This window comes from Penaeus chinensis, chromosome 25 (assembly GCF_019202785.1).
Source record: "Penaeus chinensis breed Huanghai No. 1 chromosome 25, ASM1920278v2, whole genome shotgun sequence".
NCBI classification, from domain to species: Eukaryota; Metazoa; Arthropoda; class Malacostraca; order Decapoda; family Penaeidae; genus Penaeus; species Penaeus chinensis.
The window spans coordinates 5666001-5675154 of NC_061843.1; the positions used below are offsets into that span (position 1 = coordinate 5666001).

At 47.3% G+C, this 9154-nt stretch overlaps 1 protein-coding gene across 1 annotated transcript in view; it reads right to left on the minus strand.

Moving 5' to 3' along the window:
- The window catches only part of LOC125038584 (teneurin-a-like), a 70547-nt gene extending 69187 nt beyond the window's left edge, over positions 1-1360 (minus strand). The window contains exon 1 of the mRNA XM_047632121.1: positions 1035-1360. The gene's annotated coding sequence lies outside the window, so the exon portion shown is untranslated. The remainder of the gene's footprint in view (positions 1-1034) is intronic.
- Positions 1361-9154: the final 7794 nt, after the last annotated feature.

The window sequence follows — 9154 nt, forward strand, 5'->3', positions numbered from 1 at the left end:
AATGTATATATTTCTTCCAATCCGTCCTACTTGACTCACTTGCAGGTTTATATCGATAAATGAGTAAATGCGATTTTTTTTTTCTTCTGTTCTTCAAGTAAGACTAACACTCATGAGGAATTAATGACGAATGTGTAGCTTGAAGATATACTTTTCATTTCTTGTTTTTCTTTTGTATTTTTTTTTCGAAATTAGTTTACTTGTTCAATATTTCTGTCTGATTATTACTGTCCCTTTCATCTATTTATCCTTTTTTTCCCCTATTATAGTTGGGCTAAATAATTAATTAATTTCCTTCTTCCAATTCATTTCAAAATAATTAATAACATTGAATTCATCTCCTTCAAACTTCTTTCTATCTTCTTATCTTTAATTATCTGTCGTTCTCCTTTTCTTTATTCCATCATTCCATCTTATAAAATTAGTTTTGAAACAAAGAACCATAAACTGATTGACAAGTTAATTTTGTGAGAAATAAAGGAACGCTTTTAATCTTGCAAGTTTTGGAAGAAGAGAAAACAGCGTGGCTTGCTCGAACGAGAGGAAAATAAGAAACTCTGAGAAAAATATACATGGACGGACTCGAGAAAAGGAAAACATATTGTCGTCTGTCGTTTATCTTTATAATGTGTGTGTGTGTGTGTGTGTGTGTGTGTGTGTGTGTGTGTGTGTGTGTGTGTGTGTGTGTGTGTGTGTGCGTGTGCGTATGCGTGTGCGTGTGCGTGTGTGTGTGCGTGTGCGTGTGTGTGTGCGTGTGCGTGTGCGTGTGCGTGTGCGTGTGCGTGTGCATGCGTGTGTGTGTGTGTGAACATTTGTACATTGTAATGTGATGTTTTTAGATCACTTAAAAAAATGGATTATTCTCTATATCGATTGCCTCTCCGCGGACAAAACCTGCCCCAGCGCTCCCGATTTCCCCAGTCCCCCGCGAGCCGACCAGACCCTCATCGGGCCTGCAATAGCCCCTACCCGACGCCCGAGCCTCAAGCCCGGGGTCGGACTCAAACCTCGGCCCCGAAATCATGTTCACTCACCTTGAGAGAATAAGACGTTCGAGTTGGGCTGCTGGTACGTGTCGTCCTGAAGGTGGTCCTGGTAGTGCGGCGAGGGCGGGCCTCCGACGCCCGTGCTGTTGGAGGCCGGGGGCGGGTTGCCCGTCCGCCGCGACGCCGCCAGGAGCGGGTGGTGGTGGGAGGGCCCCCGGATAGGGACCTCGGGAGGGGCCGGGTCCGGTGGCGTGCCCGCGGCGTCTGCAACAACAAGAGAAGTTCGTTAGAGTTTGTTTCACAGTTTCTTTCCGATCGGATCTGATTAAGCAAATGGCATATTGCTCCAAGGGAAAAGCCACAGAAAGTAGAGCTGCATCGCGCGAAGCATCGGAGCGAGGGAAATTAGGCGCTCGCGGGAGAGTGCGCACAGGGAGCCCGTAATTAGCGAGGGGGTAATAACACACCTAATTAATCACGACGGCCGTAAATCAACGTGAGAACATGCATCACCGGGAAGACAAAATAAAGAGTCGCGAATACACGGGGAAAGCGAACCGCAAAATTGTAATCCTCTTCAGTTGCTGTAATCTTCCATGACAAAGTCCGAGCGAGTGTTGTAGAGAAAATCCCGATTATGGCCACGTGATCTGCACATGCCGACTAATCCCGCCGATCTTCGTCCCCGGGGAGCGAGGGGCGGGGAGGGGCGGGGAGGGGCGGGGAGGGGCGGGGACGAGGGCGCTCCGATCGTGACGTCACCCGAAAAAAAAACCGCCAGATGCCGTGTGACGTCATCAGCCGTCGGGGTTTCCGTCCACGCTACGAGCACTGTCCAGGCTTCGTTTGAACGCGCTCTCGCAGCTCTTCAGGAAGCTCGCGACGCTTCGTACACCATTCCGAAATATGCAAAGTTATCGTACGCGCTCCACTCTACCCAGACCTCATCAATAGCGTCCAAATGTCGCATAACGTAAGCACACATTCGCTCGCGTCCTGTGCAATAACGAACACTACAGAACACCCTTAATTAACCCGCAAGAGTACACACACACACTACATATAGGCTTTCCGGAAGTACTCTCTTACACAATCCATCCTTTAAACACCATAACCAAGATGTGCAACCAACGTGAACAACTACTTCGTACCACCATATAACCATACGCACTCTACCACATGGACCACAGAGAGCCAAGGAAGAAACCGGTTAAATCGTCTTCATAAACAGTAGCTGGTCCATCAGAGAACTCCCCCCCCCCCCCCAAGAAAAAAAGAAAGAAAGAAAGAAAGAAAGAAAAAACAAAGCAAAGAATGAATTAAATAAAGCGAGAGAGAGATAAAAAAAAAATATAGACAGGACTGATAAGTGGAAGGTAGAGTCTCAAACTCTTTTTTTTTTTTTTTTGAGCTGATAGATTACAAATGCTATTGATTTTTATGTGTTTATATGCGCCCTCATCTTTAAATCCGATGAGTTCTCTCACTGGCAGATGTTACAGGAAGTTATAATCGTTTTCTTTATTAATAACGTAACAATAAAATACGCAGGGCAATGTCTAAATTCTACACAACAACAACAAAAGCAACACCAACAACAACAAAATCAACAACAACAACAGCAACAACAAAAATAATGACAATGAAGATGATTTACGATACAAATTTTATTCTTGAAGAGAGAAAAAAAACTCAAAAGATATTATCATCCGAAGTACACAAAAGACAAATACACAATAGCGCAATCAGTAAATGCAGAACGGCAACAGTAATCCTAGCCTTAACCCCTTTTCTCCCCTCTTCTCCTTTCTCCCCTTCTCTTCTTCCTGCTCCTCCGTTTCTCCTCTTCCTCCCTTTCTCCTCTTCCTCCTTTTCTCCTCTTCCCCCTCCTCCTCCATCTCTTCTTCCCCCTTCCTTCTCCATCTCCTCTTCCAAACCCTCCTCCTTCTCCCCTTCTTACTCCTTCTTCTTCTCTTTCTGCTTCCCCCTCCTCCCCCTCCTCTTCCTGCTCCTGCTCCTCCTCCCTCTCCTCCTCCTCCTCCTCCTCCTCCTCCTCCTCCTCCTCCTCCAGCTCTCTTCCCCTCCCCACTCCATCCCTCCCTCCCTCCTCCTCCTCCTCCTCCTCCTCCTCCTCCTCCTCCTCCTCCTCCTCCTCCTCCTCCTCCTCCTCCTCCTTCTCCCCTTCCTCCTCTCAAGCTCCTTTTCGCCAATTATCTTCCCTTTCGCCTTCTCTTATTATCTTCCCTTCTCCCTCTTTCTCCGCCCCTTTCCTTTTTCCCTCTTAGTTGCCCCCCACTTTTCCATTATTTTTTCCTCTCTTCCTCCCTCTCCTAATTATCTTCCCTTTCTCTTTCTCCTTTCCCCCCCTTCCCTTCATTACCACTCCCTTCCCCTATTCCCTTCTTCTTCCCTCTCTCCCTTCTGTATTCCTCCTCCCTTCCCCCTTCCCTTCTCCTTTTCTCTCCATCTGCTTTCCAATCCATCCTCCCTCCTTACCCCTCCTTCATTCCTTCCCCTCCCCCTCTCGTCCTCTCTCTCCCATCACTCCCCTTCTCACTCCCCCTCCCCCTCTCCTCCTCTCTCGCCCCACTCCCACTCCCCCTCCCCCACTCCTCTCTCTCCCCATTCCCATTCCCACCCCCCCTCCCCCTCTCCTCCTCTCTCGCCCCACTCCCACTCCCCCTCCCCCACTCCTCTCTCTCCCCATTCCCATTCCCCCCCCCCCTCCCCCTCTCCTCCTCTCTCTCCCCACTCCCACTCCCCCTCCCTTTTTCCTCCTCTCTCTCCCCACTCCCACTCCCCCTCCCCCTCTCCTCCTCTCACTCCCCCTCCCCCTCTCCTCCTCTCACTCCCCCTCCCCCTCTCCTCCTCTCTCTCCTCTCTACCCCCCCCCCCCCCTCCCCTCGCGAACGTGACGAGAGGCGAATAACAATAACACAGGGGACTGTAACCCTTGCATTAAACCGTTCAGTATTTTTGTTTTTTGTTTCATTTAATTTTATTTTACTTTATTTCTGTTATACATTTTTTGACAGGGGGGGACGAGGGACGTGGGGATTATAAAAAATAAAAAATAAAAAAAATAAAAATAAAATAAAATAAAAATAATAACGAAATAAAAAAGATGAGAGGGAATAAGAGGGGAGGGGAGTGGGGGAGTGGGGAAGAGAGGGGGGAAGGGGAGAGTCAACGTTCCAACTAAATAATTTTAAAAGTTAATTACACAGAAGCAACAATTTAATGCATTAAATACGCGCTTCGGTAAATAATGGTATTCGTGTGTAATTCAGTAAATGGACTTTCTGGTCGCGGTCAACGTTATTACGTATAGCTGTACATTCTGAACTCCAGTTTCGGATTGTACAGCTGTACTTTCCGAATGCACATCATCTGAACACTGGTTATAAATTGCGTGTTATGTACAGCTGTACTTTCCGAACGCACATCATCTGAACACTGGTTATAAGTTGCGTGTTATGTACAGCTGTACATTCTGAACGCACATCATCTGAACACAGGTTATAAATTGCGTGTTTTGTACAGCTGTACTTTCCGAACGGACATCATCTGAACATTGGTTATAAATTGCGTGTTATGTACAGCTGTACATTCTGAACGCACATCATCTGAACACTGGTTATCCATTGCGTGTTATGTACAGCTGTACTTTCCGAACGGACATCATCTGAACACTGGTTATCAATTGCGTGTTATGTACAGCTGTACATTCTGAACACTAGTTTTGCGTTGCACAGCTGTATTTTCTGAACAAAGATTGTTATGCGTGGTATCATCTGGAATACTGGTTATCTGTTGCATATTCTAAACACTCGAAATACCCCCTGCCTTCTGAACAATCGTCTTGCATTGTACATTCCTTTTGTGTGTTGCCCAGTCATGCATTATACAGTTGTACATTCTAAACATTTGTTCTGTGTAGCCTTGTGCGTGCTGACGCCTTTGAACAAATTTCTATTTACCGTGTACATTCAGTGAAACTGTACAAAAATGACCAATGAAGGTGGTGGTGATGATGGTGATGATGATGGTGATGGTGATGATGATGATGATGATGATGGTGGTGATGATGATGATGATGATGATGATGATGATGATGATGATGATGATGATGATGATGATGATGATGATGATGATGATGATGGTGGAGATGATGATGATGATGATGATGATGATGGTGGTGGTGGTGATGGTGATGATGATGATGACGACGATAATGACGATGATGATAATAATTATAATGATAATGACAATGATGATAACAATTATCATTACATCAATAAAGTAATAAAAGCTAAAGAAATAATAATCACAAAAATGCATCTACACAACCTAACTTAAACCAACAAAATCACAACGCTAATAACACACACACGCATCCACACACATAAACAAAAAAAAAAAAAAATCCACACAAAGACACACACGTGGCGACCGGCTTCCAGCAACGAAAATCAACCCTAATGCTTCCCTTCCCTAAAACTTTTTTTTTTTTCTAAATTCAGAAGGTAACAATTAAGACAGGAGGTCGAGAAATGGCCACGTCCAACGGAAAGAAAGAAAGAAAAGGAAGAAGAAGAATGAGGGAGAAGAGGAAGAAGAGGAAGAAGAGGAAGAAGAAGAAAAAGAAGAGGAAGAAGACGAAGAAGAAGGAGAAGAAAAGGAGGAAGAAGAAGTTCTCCTTCCCTCTCCCAGATCGCTCTTCCTCCTTCCTTCCTTCCTTTCTTCCTTCCCTCCCTCCCTCCCTCTTCTCTCCCTCCGATCTCTCTTCGCTCTCCAATCCTCCCTCCCCTGCCCTCTCCTCCCGTTTATCCTTCCCCTTTTTCGCCCTCTAATCCGCTATCTTCTCCTAACCCCTTTTTCTTCCTCCCTCCCTCCCTCCCTCCCTCCCTCCCTCCCTCCCTCCCTCCCTCCCTCCCTCTCTCTAAACCCTATCTCTCTTCAACTCGCTAATCCGTCCCCTCCTTCTTCTCTAACCCCCAATCCCTCCTTTGACCCCCTCCTCCCTACCCCTTCCTCGTTCCCTCCCCATACCCCTCCTTTAGTTCCTCCATTTCCCTTTCCCTCCCTCCCTCCTCCATTTTAGCTCCCTTCCTCCTCCCTTTCCTCCCTCTTCTTCCTCCCTTCTCCATTTACACTCTCTCCTTCCCTCCACCCTTTCCCTCTCCTTCCCTCCTCCCTTTCCCTCTCTCTCTCTACCTCCCTCCCTCCCTCCTTCTGCCATTTACAGATATCTCCCTTCTCCTCTTCCCCTAAACCCCCCCTCTCTCTCTCTCTCTCTCTCTCTCTCTCTCTCTCTCTCTCTCTCTCTCTCTCTCTCTCTCTCTCTCTCTCTCCCTCCCTCCCTCCCTCCCTCCCTCCCTCCCTCCCTCCCTCCCTCCCTCCCTCCCTCCCACTCCCCCATTCCCCCTCCCACCTCTCCCCCCCCCCTTTTGATTGACAGGCCACCGCACGCGATGACTTACCACCGAAGGCTTTTGTAAAACCACGACGCTAATTGGGCCATGGCCTGCGCGTGCATTTATGACTGATGGACATCTTCACTCGCGGCCATATTTGCTTTGGACTTTCGATGGGGGGGGGTAAACGTTGGTTCGTGGGGGGGGGGGGGAGGGGGGAGTGGGGGGGGGAGTCTGCGGGTGAGTGAAGGAGTGAGTGTGTGAGTGTATGAGTGTGTGTGTGTGTGTGTGTGTGTGTGTGTGTGTGTGTGTGTGTGTGTGTGTGTGTGTGTGTGTGTGTGTGTTTAGAGATAATCTAAAAGTGTATGCGTACGTGCGTGCGTGCGTACGTCCGTCGTCCGTGCATGCGTGCGTGTGCAGTATACGCCGCACAAAAACTCACACACATACACTTCCCCCCACACAAACATCACCACAAACACCGCCACGCACTCATACAAACGCACGCACCCATCCATCCATCTACTTCCTTGCAAATGCGGATAAGAATCACATCCTCATGACCTCATGCCATCCGTTTCCTTGTCATTCCTCTGAGCACCTCGGCCCGTCTTCCATTATCCGCCTAAAAGCTGTTTCAAGATTCCGTTTATCATCGTCAAAACCTTTTTTCTCTCCCTTTTTTTATCGAGATGACGAGTGTCACATCACCATTATTTCCATGTTTCTTTTGAAAAAAAAATAATAATAATAAATAAAACGACACGGGAAATATTATATATATGAATGCGCTTCCACTAAGCCACAAATGGAATTTCTTGCTTATGTAAATACGATAATGCATTGTTTCTTGTTTAGGTAAATGTGAGAGTTAAATGTTTCTGGTTTATATTAATACGATGTTTCTTGCATATAAATATATGTTAGGTTAAGTGTTCCTTGCCCTGGTAAACGTGAGAGTTAAATGTTTATATAAATATATTATCATGTTTCTTGTTTGTCTACACATGTTAAATTCAGTGTTCATTGCCTTTACAAACGTGATAATTCCCAATGTTGCTATTTAAAAAAAAATTAAACACGATGATTCAGTGTTCCTTTCCTACACAGACGTAATTTGTCTCAGTTTTATCTTCTGAAATAAACAAAAGATTTCAGCGTCCCCTTACTTATAAAATCAAAATGCTCCGAAAACACATTATTTCTCAACGTTTCTTCCGAACACAAAAATTCAACATTCCCTATCTTCAATACTCCACTCTCACTTGACTGTATTAACACGTTGTTTGAGTGCACCTTGCTTATATAAAACATGATAATTCAAATAGCTTAAACATTAAAACAAAGGGAAATGAACATACAGATATCCCAGCGTTATGGATAAAACCACGCTTGTTGACTGTGTCTATCAGGACGCCCCGAGGTACAAGGTGGTACCTGGCATGTGACACTCGTACATGTATTGTAACGAGAGAGAGCGAGGGAAGAAGGGAGGGAGGGAAGCAGGGAGGGAGGGAAGCAGGGAGGGAGGGAAGGAGGAAGGGAGGGAGGAAGGGAAGGAGGGAGGGAGGGAAGGAGGGAGTGAGTGAGGAAAGGAAGGAGGGAGGTAGGGAGGGAGGGAGGGAGGGAGGAAGGGAGGGAGGGAGGGAGGGAGGGAAGGAAGGAGGGAGGAAAGGAATGAGGGAGAAATATAAGGATGAAAAGGGAAATAGAGCGAGGGATAAGGAGAGTGAGGGATAGGGATAGGGAGGGAGAGAGATGGTGAGGGGGGAAGAGAGGGGGAGGAGGGAAGGAAGGAGGGATAGAGGGAGGGATGGAAAGAAAGAGAGAGAGATGGGGGGAAGGGCTTCCGTCATACCAGCGTTTGTCCCGTGAATACTCATACATATATTCATACATACTCATTCCCTCCCTCCGACCTCCTTTTCTTCTTTTCTCCCCCTCTTACTCTCTCTCTCTCTCTCTCTCTCTCTCTCTCTCTCTCTCTCTCTCTCTCTCTCTCTCTCTCTCTCTCTCTCTCTCTCTCTTTCCCTCTCTCTCTCTCTTTCCCACTCTCTCTCTTTCCCTCTCTCTCTCTTTCCCTCTCTCTCTCTTTCCCTCTCTCTCTCTTTCCCTCTCTCTCTCTTTCCCTCTCTCTCTCTTTCCCTCTCCCTCTCCTTCCCTCCCTCCCTCTCTCCATCCCTTCCCTCCCTCTCTCCATCCATTCCCTCCCTCCCTCCCTCCCTCCCTCCCTCCCTCCCTCCCTCCCTCCCTCCCTCACTTCCCTCCCTCCCTTCCCTCCTTCCCTCCCTCCCTCCCTCCCTCCCTCCCTCCCTCCCTTCCCTCCCTTCCCTCCCTCCTTCCCTTCCCTCTTCTCCCTGTATATATGTAAAAAGGCCATTTGTCCGAGTGATTCTTAAGCGACATCTGTCAATCCTTAAGACCCGCTCGCTGTATTATGGGCCGATGGATAACCTCTGTACGGTCGCCGACGGTTTTTTTTTTATCACTTTGTGGTGTTTTTTTATGGGATGAGAAAGGGGAGAAGAGAGGGGGAGGAAGGAGATGGTGAGGAGGAGGGAAAAGGAGAGGGAGAGGGGGAGGAAGGAGATGGTGAGGAGGAGGGAAAAGGAGAGGGAGAGGGAGAGAGATGGGAGGGGGAGAGGGAGAGAGATGAGAGGGGGAGAGGGGAGATTAAGAGGAAGAAGGCCACCAAAGAGGGAGAGGGAGAAGAGAGAGAGAAAAGGGAAAGAGAGAGAGAGAGAGAGAGAG